This window comes from Stegastes partitus, unplaced genomic scaffold (assembly GCF_000690725.1).
Source record: "Stegastes partitus isolate 25-593 unplaced genomic scaffold, Stegastes_partitus-1.0.2 Scaffold218, whole genome shotgun sequence".
In the NCBI taxonomy this organism is placed as follows: Eukaryota; Metazoa; Chordata; class Actinopteri; family Pomacentridae; genus Stegastes; species Stegastes partitus.
In genome coordinates this window covers 464,687-477,544 of record NW_007577949.1, presented here as the reverse complement: position 1 = coordinate 477,544, position 12,858 = coordinate 464,687, and the positions used below count along the sequence as shown (strand labels likewise).

General features: G+C 39.1%; 1 protein-coding gene across 5 annotated transcripts in view; it reads right to left on the bottom strand.

Moving 5' to 3' along the window:
* Positions 1–12,858, bottom strand: part of mast2 (microtubule associated serine/threonine kinase 2) — a 162,593-nt gene that overhangs the window by 73,278 nt on the left and 76,457 nt on the right. The window lies entirely within an intron of this gene.

The following is a 12,858-nucleotide window of genomic DNA, read 5'->3' as shown; positions in this document are numbered from 1 at the left end:
ACACCTGGGTCAGCATTAATCAGCAGGAATGGTACAACAATACTTCATTCAGTCTGAGCAGGCAGCAGCTTCTCAACAACAAATCAAGAAGCGCAAACAGCTTTGTACAGCTACAAGCAAGTTACATGTTGTTCATTTAAGGTCCTCCCCACATCTCAAATGTTGCATAGACGTTTTAAAAAATATGCTCATCTTTAATCATTTAGAGGACCTTCCCCTGCTCATGGAGACAGAAAAATACAACTGTCAGTCTGAACCTGTTTTTATCTCTCCAACACACTTTCTGCCTGTAGTCACACACACATTTTAACAGAATTTAAGAGAAACAGCTGTGTGACCAGGGAAACATAAGCTCTGTATCTCTGCTTATCTCTCTGTAGGGATATGCTAATGGACCTAATGAAACTTAGTTAAAGTGTGTGCTGTAACATCAGTCAAAATTATGCTAGTTATCATTTACCCTCCCTAAAGCAGTCCAAAAAAATGACGAATTAGGTGGTGTGTGTTTTTACAGAATACATTATACAGATACAGAGGAGAAGGAGGACTGTTGGTGTTTTTAAGTACTTTATGGTCTTTACATCCTTCTGCCCACACAGAGCTCTGTAATGATGCTCATCTAAAACCCTCACTTGGCAATTTATTGCATTATGCTGTGTTTTGTGTGTGTGCTGCAGCTGCTATCTGAGTCCTGGGAGAGGATGTTCTCTCCAAAGGCACTCTGCAAAAATAACTCAAGAAAAAAGAAAAGGTAGTGCTCAATATAAAAACAGACAAATACAAACGGCAGCCTGCTTGTGTTAAATGAATCAAACAGGCCCAGAACGAATGATGATGGAATTATCCCAGGTGATGGAGAGGACACAACACCAAGCCTGCAGGAATCTGCTCAGTGGAATGCACTGATAAAAGAGTGGATGGTTGAGGAGAGATGGGGAATGAAAGTAGATAGATGGAGTGAGAGAACAGTGAGTGGTGTATAGGTACATCCTAAATTGTATCAAATGATATCAAAAGAACCGGGCCTACTTTGAAAATCTAATTGAGGCTAAAATGATTGTAACATTCACCTTATAACACCTCTAAAGCTGAGGAGAAGAATACACAAGTACACATACGCACGCATGTACAAACACACGCGCGCGTAACATGTTACATATCTAACTTTAACTGTATTGCTCTTTGACAGTAAAGTGTGTTATTCTGGCAGACAACTACATTAACCCCAGTGGCTCCTACTCAAGACAGTCATATAGAGACACACGGCCCTCTGTTTGAGCCTTACTGGTCCCAGCGGGACTCTTTCTGTAGCTCGGTGTCTCTTCGGTTAGCTATTACGCAGAAGCAGAGATTTCATTACGACACTGCTCGCGTCTTCAGAGTGCTACCAGAAAATGAGATCATTCACTTAGAGCAGCCTTGCGTTGTTGATAAATGCTGGTGCTCGACCATGAGTTTCCATCATTATTGCTATTGTTCATATTACTGCTGGAACCTTCTTTTGCCTCCATGAATATCAAGATTTTTATTTTTTTTCATAAGTAGTGCCATACTTTCATTCTTAAGCTAACATTTAGCAAAAGTATAGTGGTAATAAAAATTATGGAAGTAAACCAGTTCTAATTCCCTTAAGACAACTCAGTAACTACAAAAATATCTGCTGCCCTGATAAATCCAGTATAATGTACTTTGTCACAGATCTACCCACTTTGTCGATGTAATTTTCTCTGTAAAAAAATGCAAAAATCCTTTTGTGATTACTGAAATTGAATTAGTGCAATATAAGATAAATACTGCACTGGCCCAGCTCAGTTTAATACAAATCAGCATAATAAAGAATTAAATTAAATTTCATTCATTTAGTCAGTCAGCTGTTGTCAAAGATGCTGATAAAACAAATAGCAAGTTTGTGATGGATTTAAATTGTTTTCATCTTTCATTAAATCCATGCTGTACCAATAGTTTGGGGTTTTTTTTGTCCTGACAAACATGACGACAGCTTTTCATACTTCTGGATCATCCGCTTGTTTTTCCACAGCATGACCAGCTGTTAGACTGATCCAGACTACCTAAGATATTTAGCTGCATCATTATGTATCAACCTACTGAGAGATGAATACATATTACTGTAATAAATGCACATTCTTTTAACAAATAGTAACAAAGTTTCGAGCAATGAACATTGCTTTAATTTCTAATACAATGTACCTGTTGTGCAGCTGTATGTGGGAATGAGAGGTTGATAGGGATAAAGCACTGATAAAGAAAAGGTCAGACAGGTCAAAAAGTCTGGAGTAGTCAAGCCATTGCTCTCAACTAAGCATTATTTTCCTGAGTGCAGTGTTAAATGAGATGGCAGTCACATCTGAAAAATAAAACTGAATTTGTACCTTATTGCTTTCTTTCTTCTGTATTGTGTTCATGTACTGGACAATTTACACATAAAATATCATTTTCTTTAATTAGTGCATGCCTCTGGGCCTCTGCCTTGTGTCATTGCAATGTGTGTGTTATTGTGCAGTCTCTTTGTTGTCACTGTTTTCACATCAATATTCACAGTGCTAATAATGAATTCTGGCTGACAGCTGCTGCTGCTCTAATTGTCTCCGGTGGAGCTCAGCTCACTTGCATCCTTCTGTTAATTGATTGCATGTTTGACTGACTAAAACATGTTATTATGACCAGGTCCCTGCATGGAGCAGTTACACATACACACACACACACACACACACACACTAACACACAGTATGCGCACACACACACACACACACACACACACACACACACATATATATATATGACTATACTTTTAGGTCACTCCTGAGTTCTAAAGGCCTGTTTCTTGGATAAATGCTGCTGAATGTTTTATGTCTGGTTGACAGTTTTAATGATCATAGCTTGAAGAGTGTGTGATAATGCCTACAAGACCAGTATTTTATTTTATAATGAAACGCTAAATTCAATTCAATTTTATTTGTATATCGCAGTTTACAACACGTCATCACATAGCGCTTACCATAGTAAGGTAAAGACCTTACAAAGACTTGTTTGACTTGTTCAGTCAGTAATTTGCTTCCTTAGATCTACACTCAGCTCCATCGACTTTCCCATTGTAGTGCCCAATGTAAATTGGCTTAGAGAAGGGGAGGAGGTCACATCACTAAGAACATTTTAATAACACAACATGGCCAAAACTGATATTTTTACTTGCTGTAGGCATATTTTTAAATGATCAAACGTAGACATATTTTCAGAAGACCTATAATAAATCTATGAAAGAACCAAAATGCATGTTTGTTTTTTATGACAAATATGCATAACACAAGACTTCAGTGGTCCCCAGGTAGATTACAAATGCCAAAATTTAGAAATCATGAGTAAAAGGTTAAGTTTGATTTGATTCCAATCTTGTTACAGTTTCTGCTGCATGTGTTACCAGGCTAGTTTTGCGAAACCTTAGTGACTGGGGAATTGCAAATTAGGTAGAAAGTGTAGATAAACTACTACTACAATTCAGGTATGAAGCAAAGCCTCCTGATTAACCATTATTATTGGTCAGTTTGGTTATAATTATTAAGCTTATAGAGTCATACACCAGCTGATCCATTCACAAACAATTTCATTCTTTGTGGTCATGTAAGGGCATTACATGCTATGTTGAGAATGTAATCTACAGCTGTACTGGTCACGCATCAGATTTCTCTACATTTCCCGTGACCCTGCAAATGCAGCTGTGGGGCATATCAACTGACAGTCAACTGGCAGTAGGGTTGATAAAAATATTGATACTAAATCGACACTAAAGCTGGTGTCGAGCAGCGATATTAACTTCCCGTGGTATTGATACTTTTCCGTCTCTCGCGGCCTCCTTCAGTTGACACCGACACGCGTGTTCCCTCCAGAGCCCAGGGTGCTGCTGCGTACAGCAGCCTGATGGGAATCAGTAGAAGAAGAAGCCGTTGCTTGGAGGGAAACAGCACTGTCTGACTGGTAGGGCTGGGAATATTGAGATATCAAAATTTTTATCTGGATACCACGACAACGACCAAACATTCAGGTCCAGCCCTGCCGATCAGACCAGAAAAACTTTGCTAATGAAAACGGCAACAGCGACTTCACTGCCTGTTTTAGTTGAAAATAAAAAAAAGGCAGAAGTTCACTCTGGAAATACTCTGGGTACATGACCAATGAGTCGGGAGAGGAGACGAAGCAGTGCTTCAAGGCGACAGCCACCAGGGCAAGTAACACAACATCTGGAAGACAGATACCCCAGACTCTACGATGAAATGAAACAGGTTTGCAAATAATATAAATAGTGTACTCCTAAACACACACCTGCTTGCACCAACAAATTAGTGCTTATTTAGTAAAAAAAAAACAAAAAAAAAACGGCGCTAGCATTAAGCTAAAGCTAACGGTTTGCTGCTGTAGCCGTATATATACTTTTTTTTTTTTTTTTCCCCAGGAAATGTGTTGAAGATTGTTGCCTTCACAGAAAAGGCAACTTGCTAATTATTTTCCACAACAAAGGGCAACACCTGCTCTCTCTCTCTCTCTCTCACACACACACACACACACAACTGTAAGGAGCTAATCTGGCCGCATCAGCTTGTCTATCGATAATTCCAGTAGGCCGCTACATCCTCTAGCAAGGTGCTACAGCCGAATCACATCAATGCCAGCAGAAAAAAAACAAACTAATCTCAATTGGAATTTCAATTTCAACTGGAAATTTAAATGAAATCTGCAACATCTCACTGCAAAGGTTTTATCTGCAGATAATACAAAGAGGAAGTGGTGCGGGGGCAGCTGGGTGGAATGGATGGAGAGAGAAAGAGAGAGAAAAAGACAGATTGGATTTACAAATGGTTTGAAACAAGTTTTACGACATCAGTTAAAAAAAATAAAATAAAAAGTTGTGTAGTGTCTGTTTCAACATGCTGAGCTGAACTCATCCACACAGGGGTTGTGCGGATGAGTGTGTGTGTGTGTGTGTGTGTGTGTGTGTGTGTGTGTGTGTGTGTGTGTGCGTGTAAAAGAGAGAGAAAAACCCTCTCTCTTCCCAGAGTCACTGTGTAATAATGTGATTCAAAGGCCCAAGGGCATTAGCCTAATTTACCTCGGTAATAATCTAGCATTGACAGGCTCTCACAGTTTTCAGTGCAACGTTTTTGGTCATTTCGTCTGTCTACCTAGTCTAAATGCTAAATTACTCAAATGAAACCAATCTGAAAAGAGGATGTTGCCCTTCCAATGATATGCACAAAACCTATATGTGAACTATGACAGGGAGTTACTGGTTTATCAAACAGATTAAGTGTATAGTCCAGGTCGAGCAAAGTTAGATCATACAGAACAAAAGATCTGTTAGCATGAGGCAACTATCACAGTGGGTGTGTACTATTTAATATGAGCGGGTGTAAAATCTGTTATCTCATAAGAATTTCATAAAAATTAAAATTGCTTTAATAAGAAGACTTGATTAGATGAGTGTCTTTGCCGGCTGGTAGCGTGAGTCCCACAGGTCTCTAATGTGCTGATCTGTGAATCAGTGCTGATGCTGACTTTCTCGGTCTAATGATCTAATAGGAATTTTTCCTGAATGACAGGGGTGGGATTTCACCTTCTTCTCCCCCTGGCAAACACAGGCTATGCTGTGATGCACTTCAGCAGCTTGTTTGTGAAAACAGAACTAACACAAACACATGCACACAGACAGAAGCTTCAAAAAAAAAAAAAATAAAGTGAAAAAGTGGTCTTGAAAAGGAGGTGAAACTGCCTTTGTGTGATGTGTGCGACCCAGATTTCAGTAGAGCTCTTAGACACTGACTACATGAGCAAAGCTTTCTGCTTTTATAAGTACGTCAAGGCAGCAAGCTGTGTTCAAATAAATGTTACAAGTGTTGTAGGTGTATGGAAAAAAGTGATCTCATATCTGTTCCTTTCTGTCCGTCCTTCTTTTCAAACCTCTCGCATTTCCCTTCTCAGCTCATGTTGTCATGAGATCACTGCACTAAACTGCATGCCTCTCATCTTCAGCTATACCAGTTAATATATTTTTAACCGATTTAATTACAACAATTAATCAATTAACAATAAATCATTTCATTAACCATTAACATTCATACCAGAGATATTGTAAAAAGAATCACGGATGTGCCCCTCGGTCGGCTTCTGAAAAAACAACCTGTGAATCAAGCATGTACTGCACACAGTCCTGGAACTGAGTTCAACATATGGATGTATGTTGTAAGCATGTCAAGCATTATCTAGGACACATTGACACTCCACTGTGTCAAAATGGCGATCCTTCAATGTGACTTTTATTTTGGGAAAGAGGAAGAAGTCACAGAAAGTCAAGTCTAGTAAGCAGGGCAGGTGGGGAAAGATGAATGTGTTGGTAAAGCCAAAAAAACCTTCATCTTCAATGCACTGTGAGCACGAGTACTGTCATGAAGTAATCAATTACCATCATAACACAGTCCAGGTCATTTCCACTGAATGTTCACCTGTCGCCACACAACGTTATGATAGAAGTCAGCACTGATAGCCTGACACTTCACATTTGAATTGAAGAAAACAACAAACATGCGCTTGGTATTGCCCTGACCTAATGTGCCTTCCTTTATTTTGGACACTGCAGGTTGCTATTTGGTCTCTGTGTCAACTGTTGACAGTTGGCCTGAGGTGATGGAGTCTGATCATTACATACTCTAGCAAGCATAGGCCTCTGCAAAAGTTTTGTTTTGAATCAGTAAGATAGCTGTTCAGATACCACAAAAAAATATCCTTGACATGAAAGTTGGGCCAGCTCAGGCCTTTTGATGGAGATTCACCAATATGGTGCTGCTCGTGCAGGTTCGTGGTGTGATGACATTGGAAAAATTTAAGATGACACAGTTGCATGCATCAGAGGTACACAGAGGAGGCTGGCAGCCTGTCACAGTGGTGTCAGAATAACAACCAGTTGTTGAATGTCTGCAAAACCAAGGAGCTGATTGTGGACTTAGCAAAGGATAAACGGATCACCTGTGGAAAAGTGTGAAGCTTTATGTACATGAGGGGTGTCCGACAAAGCAAGTTTGACATAGCTAGGCTTTCTTTATGTAAGTCAGCTTGACAAGTACTAAAGCCCAGGTATCACAAAGGATGTTATCAACTTTCTTTGTCAACTCAGACTCTCTGCTGTAGACTCTGTTCACATAAAAGGAAGCGTTTAACGCGTCTTATGACTCTTCTTCTGCACTAAATGGAGCGATCTTGTGCAGCTGCTTCAATTAACAGGTTGTTGTAATGGAGAACAATGCGAAATCAAAAAAAAAAATACAACGGTAAAAAGTGCTGCTACTACAAATGACACAAGAGGGAAATGCTGGTAGAAAACTGTTAAACGTGCGTAATACAATTATTTTACCAGTCAATGAAGCCGCTTATTTGTAACTGACAGCTGCACATTAAAACTGCTAAACTTTAAACTTAATATGAATGTTCTCTGTAATAATTACCAATTGAATTATGCATTTTCTAATCGGTTTTCTATCAGCTATAGCACCAGCAGTTCAAACAGATTTGACATCATATCAGACTAAGCATACTGGTAAAAACATATTTACATGATTTCTGCATTACCAACCAAATACATATTTCCATGGCAATGCGATGCATACGGTGTATGATACTGGAACTGCACAGCTTCATTCAGTGATATTAGAAACACACAACTCAGCATGTTGACAGATGTAACACATTCCCCATCTGTATCGCTCATAAAGAATCCTCAGGAAACAGTTTGATTAAAGGAGACACTTCTTCCAGCTAATTTAAATCCAAACCTCTGAACAGAACCTGCTTCCAACCATGTTAATTCCACAGCATATGTTACCATGGTGACCTAGCCAGGTTACAAAAGAAACACCTTTATGACACTGAAAACCTCACTAGGGTCGCGGGGGCGGGGGGGGCAGGAGCCTGTCCCACCCGACTTAGGGCGAAGGCAGGGGACATAACCAGTCTATCACAGGGCTACACTTAGAGACAGACAACCAAGCACACTCACATTCACACCTACGGACAATTTAGAATCACCAATTAACCTCAACATGTTTTTGGACTGTGGGAGGAATCCAGAGAAAACCCATGCTGCACGGGGAGAACATGGAGACTCCATGCAGAAAGATCCCAGGTGCCCCCACCGGGACTCAAACCGGCGACCTTTTTGCTGCGAGGCAACAGTGCTACCAACTGTGAGCACCATCAAAAAAAACCAAAAAAACACACATGACATGACATGTCATGACACATGGCAAAAAGAGTTAAAGTGAAACAGGAGACATGTAGAGTCGTTAATTTGACAACGTGGTTATGAACTTATCTGTCTGTAGCTCTGCTCAGCCCACTCCTGTAATGTTGCCTGTCTGTAGCTTTCTCCTGTACTACTGAGAACTGAATGGAGTCAGAACTCCATCTAGTGGCCAGCGACAGCATTTTGCGCAACTGTGACACTTAACAGCATTTACTGTTTTATGAGAAAATAACCAGAGTGTTGGCCAGAACATCACCAACACGTAGTCATCGGTTTATTGAGCTATTATCAACCTTTCCGTAAAATTTCACGAAAATCCGTTAAAAACTTTTCGAGTTATCTTGCTAACAAGGAAACAAACGCCGACTCAAACATATAATATAATATAATATAATATAATATAATATAATATAATATAATAGAATGGAATAGAATAGAATGGAACATTATGGATCCCCTTGGTGGAAACCTCAGGGAAATTGTAACGTAACCTCATAACATAACATAACCTCCTTGCCGGAGGTAATTATTCAACCACTACCCAAACATGTTTCTTAACCTTTTTGTTTTGATCTCTCAAATTCTTTGGACAGCATGCATGACAAAATTCATTACATGCATCGCAATATTGGCCCTTAAGCATCATATAGCCCATTTTGCTTTTTTTTACTTTTTTGACTTGAAGCTGTGGGTTGTTGTTCTCGGCATTTCACCACTGAGTCCAGTTGAAATGCTTCAAATGCACACTTGCACATGTAGGTGTTTGTTAAGTACTTAGCTTCTTCTCTTTGAACTCAGTTCCCCATCTCTCCAATTTCATGTTTTTACACGATTCTGCTGGATGCAGTGTGACTGTACATTCTTGAGAGTTAACAGAAAGCCTGTCTGTCTCTCCAAGTAGCTGGATGAAGTGGGGATATGAAGTGCGTCTATGGTTACAGGTCACTCACTCAGCCTCCCTCACTCTGTTCAGGGGATGAGCTCATACTAATCCCTCAGCTATTGCTGTGGCTACCAGATGAGCTCATAGCTACTTTGTAATTGGCTAATCAAGTCTGCCGGTGGGAGACAGAGACAGATGCAGGAACAGTGTGTAACTTTAAAGAAAAAAAGATTACGAAAGGGCAACAACAAGTAAAGCAGCAGAAGAGGGATTTAATAGAGAGAAGCCTGCTTGTACTGTATGTGAGGCAAAAAACAGACAGCAAAATGTCTGCCAGTTTCTTACCATCTCTTTTAATTCCATCCATCCATCCGTCCATCCATCCATCCATCCATCCATCAGCATGGAGCAGCAACTAATAACTGTTTCCATGACTGTTTAGGCACTTGATTGTTCCCTTAATACATAATTTTGTAATACAATAAATGTCTATCAAAAAATAAATAAATAAATAAAAAGAACTGGCATGCTATGTGAGATTTTTAAATTTAAAAAAACTTAAACTGCAGATGGTGTTTTGTTTCATAAATGGCACATTCAATTTTCCAAACTGTTGTTTTGAAACTAATTATAATTAAAGCTTTAATTTTGTATAACTTCTCTGTACAATTAACATTTTAATAGATGCCAAATGGGTCAAGAGGGACAATTCCAAAATGTTACACAGGACACATCGTAAAAATTAGGCAAATTCTTTATAGGAGTATCTTGATAAGTACCTTCTCTTGCTATAGAAGTTGTGTTCTGCATTGTTATTTCAGAGAATCTGATGTCCCTGAAGGGGTCAAACTGACTTCAGTGTAGGTGACATTGAATTTGACTGATAACTGCTGATCTCATTCAGACACTGTGCACTCGTTCTGTCTCTGTCGGTTCATCACACTCTACAAGCCACTCAGTGTTCCCTTAAAGTAAATGGATGAGATGTTATATTCAACGCAGCAGGAGAGCTGGTGTATATCCGTTTTGGTTGTACCCGCATTTGTTGCTCAGAAGGTTCAGGTGCTTATCAAATGTAAGGCTGTGACCTCGAGCTTAGACTTGGAACTTCTGCAGCGTATCCTTTTGCTTTCTCCATTTCTGCCTGTTTGTCCTTTCATACATTATATCTGCAAAAAGTATTAAAATAAACACGAGAAGGTGTAAAAAACGAGAAAATATGACCAGCAGTCAAGCAAAAAATGGACCCAATGCCAACAAACTTCCACTCCTTCTCACTCCTCAACCACGCACGCACTCACATTCTTGCATTTAGCATTATTTCCTGACAATAAGCCTCTGTATGGCTTCATGGCTTTTGTAGGAATTCTGAATACACCCACACTTGACAAGCTGGATGTGTGTGATTATGTTAGCAATTCAAAACTTCCACACCAGATACTTAGGTCAGGAAATAATAAAGAACTGCTGGATCAAGCAATGCCACTTAATGCTGAAGAAACACACATGGTTTTAATATAATAGTGCTGTTCAAGTTTCGCTAACAGGATATTGTGACAAACAAGAACTGCATGAAATAAAGAAAATTATTGTTTTTTGCACTTTTAATACATATAATACATAATACATATAACATTAATCTGCTAGTAAAAGAGGGTTGGCACTATATTACACAGCAAAGGCCATGTACTGTATTCATTGAGAGGCAACAGAATACATCATTAGATTGGGCAGAAAAAGAAAGTCAACACACAGCCAAATCCCAATAGGGAGGTATGGGGGAAAGCTTACACTTTTCCAACACTGCTTAAGTTTATACTCAGATAAGTATTACAAGTGTTGGTTGTCAAACACCAATACTGAGACATGCTAGATTGAAAACACATTATGTGAATAAAACACAAGGTAAATACTGATCACATGGATTTATTTTTTGCCAGCTTTGGACAATTGTATTTAAGGTCTTTATCTTACCATGTAAAATGCTATCTGAGAACATATGCTGTGAATTGGCACTATATAAATAAAAACTGAATGATTGAATGAACTGAAAGCATCCTAAAGGATTACTTGCCTGAAGACAACATGTTGCATTTGAGAATGTTGGATACTCTTGCTAAATGGTTAATGTGAATAGGAATGCACTCAAAAAGTCATTTGCATGATGGAGTGAGTGCAGGAGTAGCAAAATCATCTGACAACAGCGACTTTCTCACAGTGACAGAGCTACATTGTTTTTGGACGTGCTTTCTGAAGTACAACAGATTCTTTGGTTTAAAACATGCATCTTAAAGTAAGTAGTGCCGTTTAAGTATTGTTCCTGAAAGTCAAGTATCATGGCAGCATTAACACTGCGCAGTTTCAAACAATACCTGCCACTGCTCTGATCAGTGTGCAGGTTCCGAAAAGCCTGACTTCATTTCTTCAAACACTTGCTCGGAGGGCAGAAATTGCAAGCTGCACTTAAATCTGAGTTTGAAGTCTAACAGCAGGTCAGCAGTTACAACAATAATACTTTACAAAAGTAGTTGAAATGACGCCTCAAATATACAGCAACTAATCACCTCTGATTATGTGTTTAGTGTCTCTGAGCTGAGTTCTGCTTTCTCATCTTTTCCTCCAGCACTGAAATTGTTGTTGATGATACAATATGTCAAATAGTGTTGTACATTCCTCTCACACCAAGGCACTCCTACCCTTCCCCCATTTGTCTCCCCACGCTAACACCAGGATGGCAGCAGGCTTCACCACCCTCTGGGCTTTTGCTTTTATCATATCAAGAGGTGTCTGCCTGTAGGACAACAGATAAAAGAAAGACGAAGGGCAAAATGGAGGAGAAGATGGAAGAGGACTTTGCAGGGGAAAAAAGGGGTGAACTATAGGGAAGGGCCAGGGATAGGCTGGTGATGGGGCAGTTAGTAGGAAAATGTACAACACATCAAGCTGTTTTCAACTAAAGGAAAATGTGGGATGTTGAATGTACATTTAACAGTTTCCCTGAGGGTCTACCAAACGGATCAATAAAGTTGTATCTATCTATTTTATCTTTTATCTATCTATTCTCTGGGGTAGCAACTTAGAACCAGAGTTACAGTCAGTAACTATTATTTGCTATTTTTGGTGCATTCCAAGGAGACTCTGCTTAGACCCCCAAGTGTGGAAATCCAATCTCAGTATTGGACTCAAACTCTGCATGCAACTAATGACAGATTCATTGTAAAATTTATGTGTGATTGTTTAATATATAAATTAGTACTCAATTATGTCAAAACAGGCCAGAATTTTGGCATGATAAAAGTCAAAGGCCTAATCAACAATTACAATTTATGTCAGTTCTATTAGTTATCATTTGTAAATGGCATACTGTTGCTGAGTTTAAAAATTTATTTTTGATATAGAACAGTTCACAAACTACACTGCTGCCCATAACGTTGGAATAAAATATTTTTTTTTACCTCTTCTCATGAAGTGATGTGATTTATTCTTGATAGATAAAGCGTATAACTTCTCAAAGTTTTATTGATATCACAATATACATACAATGCATATCACAATAATAATTAAACCACAATTAACTTTTGCAAACTGTGTTTGCAGCAGCTGATTTTCTGGGCTCTTGATATACAACAGCTGCAGTGATTCCAGCAAAACAGTGGTCAAGGTTGCAAGCTGT